Here is a 2915-nt window from a genome sequence, read left to right as displayed (position 1 = left end):
GTTTTTAATGTGATTTACGATCACACCGCAATTACGATTTGATGCGGATGCGGACACTACTGCAACCGTAATATTGCGGAAACAACATATGATGCGGTCCGCAATTTAAAACCATACATGAAAGGGAAAGAAGACGGAGTGATAGAGAGAAGAAATATTACAATAGTGACATAATTTTCCAACATACACGTTTAGTCATGAAGGAAAAAAACATACCTTGGTCCTTTTGGGTAAGTGCTACAAAGCTCAATAACCAAAACTATATTGGTGGAAGCAGCAGCTATATGAAAAACCAAACAATGATTAAAAGTATAAAAAAAGAAAAGAAATTAATTTGGGAACAATACTTAAGTAAAGTGGAGGTTAGTTACCTGTGATCCATCACGGATACAACTGGATACATTGTCACAAATGGCATGAGTTTCAGAGTGTTGTGTTTTGTGTCATTTCACAAGAGATCTGAAAATTTGAATGAATTTAAAAGAATTAGCAATTTTGGATTTAAATTAGGGTTTTAAAGGAGAGGTAAAGGTTTGAAGCGGAAATTGAACAAAATATCAAAATAGAGAAGAGGATTCACGGTACTTCTCGGTGCCAATGAGGGTACCAAAAATGTCAAAATGAGAAATCATACACATTAAGGTCACAAATTGATTTGTAAAGTGTATAGAGAAATTTTAAAGAGAGAGGCAAGAAAGGTTAATGCGGTGGATCTATAGATAGTGGAAGAGAGGAAAACATATTATTAATCAAAAAAATGAATACCTTCCCATAAAAAACATCATCAGTGATCCTTTTATTCACAGGCTGATCAACATGGATACTTTCCCATAAAAATGTATCAGTTGGAACAGTAAAATGCAGATATTTTCATACTCTCGCAACAGTTTTTTTTTTACTGGGATTTAAAATGAAAAGATGATAAAATTGTAATCAAAGAAAAATGAGAGCATTCGTTGAGAGATTGAAAAATTGAATGAAGAGGAATGAGAAGATGAATGAAAATTAGTGGTTACGATTAGGAAGAAAATAAGGAAAATTCAGAGGAATTGTTGTGTCGTGTGGTTTTTTCTTTCTTCCTTCTATAGAGTAGGCATACAATGCGGATGCGGAAAATATGGGTGAGATAGTGAGAATAATAGGATATTTTTATTAAATGAGTCAAGAGCTAAAAAATTAAGAAGAGAGAGAGAGAGAGAGAGTGTTTAACGGTGAATGTTGAATGAAGCTCAAGAAGAAGGGATTGGTGTTGGCAGTGGCTATTAAATGAAGCCGTATTTATCTATGAAGATGTCTCTCTAAAAAAACTAAATGCAAAAAAATTGTTACAAATTAAATAAGACATTCACGATTTTTGTTAGGCAATGGGACACGATTTATAAATTATCTGCATCATGAATTCATTAATAATCTTTAAAAAGAGAGCTTATTAAGAGAGTTATTTTAAAAAAAAGTTAAATAAGTTTTTGGTCCATATAAATATTGCAATTTCATTTTTATTTTCTCTTCGGGTATTAGCAACAGTTTTAGCTAATTTTGACAACGATTTTTTTTATAAAATCCGTTGCCTAAATGTAAGGAGGGACTAAAAATAAAACTGCATTATTTTTAAGAACAAAAAACTTATTTAGTCCTTAAAAAAAGTGTTATTTAAGATAAGAGTTGAAATTTTCGAAACCGACTCTACACCTTACTTACTCAACTTTTCATTTTCATTTACTCCTTATTGCTTCTTCTGCATATTTAATTTTTAAAGCCTATTAATTTTTTTAATTTCAAACTTTTTTTTTCATTTTTTCATATGTAATTTAAAAAATATATTATAGATAAAGCGTATTGCAAATTTTATATATGTAGCCTCTCTAAACAATTTCTTTCCCGTTCCCCTCAATCCTAGCCGTCATCACTTTTCTTCTTCTTTTGTATCCTCTAGAAAAGGGTGATTTAGGTTCGATTTTGATCCAAACACACTCCTCCAAATCGTTCTTGTTTCTCTATTAGTCAAATAAGTTATTTTCATATATATATATATATATATATATATATATATATGGGGACGACTCAAGTGAGAACACTTGGTTATTACGATAAATGAGAACAATGAATCACGACCATTAAATTTTGATTTTGTTGATTTTGATGGAATAGATTGGTTTCTCTTTCTATGATGCTTAGCATTTATTATAAATCAACATAGAAAGAGAAACCAATCAAGTCCATTAAAATCAACAAAATCAAAATTTAATGATCGTGATTCATTGTTCTCATTTCTCATAATAACCAAGTGTTCTCACTTGAGTCGTCCCCTATATATATATATATATATATATATATATATATATATATATATATATATATATATATATATATATATATATATATATATATATATTTAGTGTTTTTTTTGTGATTAGTGCATCGTTTGTTTTGATTTTCCGTCTTTGTGCGGTGTATTTTGTTTTTCTGTCGTTGTGCGCAGTGTTTATTTGTTTCAGGTTGAAACATGAGTTTCGATATAGTGCATATCCTATCTATGACTTTGGTGCCATTAATGCTACAGATCTTGAGGCATGAATATTTCAGAAATTTCAATATAGTCATAGTTATATTCGTAGCCATATGCAATTTGCCATTTTATGCTATTAACATGGATGCTATGAGTTTGTTTGCAGATTAATCCTTTTTATTTTTGGCGATTTTTAATTTGTATTGCAACAATGTACTCTATCTATTGAGATGAATGAATATTTTATTTAATCAAAAAAAAAATATATGTAACCCCTAGTAATGTTTCTGTATAATTAATTTCGATGATATATAATTTATGATATAAAGATTTATTGGGTTTTTTTTATTTTTTAGTTTATCTAAACTATCAATTTATAACTATAAATATGTTAAATAAGTATTTATAA

General features: G+C 29.0%; 1 long non-coding RNA gene across 1 annotated transcript; it reads right to left on the bottom strand.

Annotated features, from left to right (window-relative positions):
• Window positions 1-215: 215 nt before the first annotated feature.
• Window positions 216-896, bottom strand: LOC131647706 (uncharacterized). The gene is made up of 3 exons (XR_009297913.1): window positions 766-896; window positions 372-459; window positions 216-280 (listed from the first exon to the last, which is right to left on the bottom strand). It is a non-coding gene; the product is annotated as an uncharacterized LOC131647706 (long non-coding RNA).
• Window positions 897-2915: the final 2019 nt, after the last annotated feature.

This window comes from Vicia villosa, linkage group LG2 (genome assembly GCF_029867415.1).
Source record: "Vicia villosa cultivar HV-30 ecotype Madison, WI linkage group LG2, Vvil1.0, whole genome shotgun sequence".
Taxonomy (NCBI): Eukaryota; Viridiplantae; Streptophyta; class Magnoliopsida; order Fabales; family Fabaceae; genus Vicia; species Vicia villosa.
The sequence above is the reverse complement of the archived record's forward strand: the minus strand, read 5'-3'. Positions and strand labels throughout refer to the sequence as shown.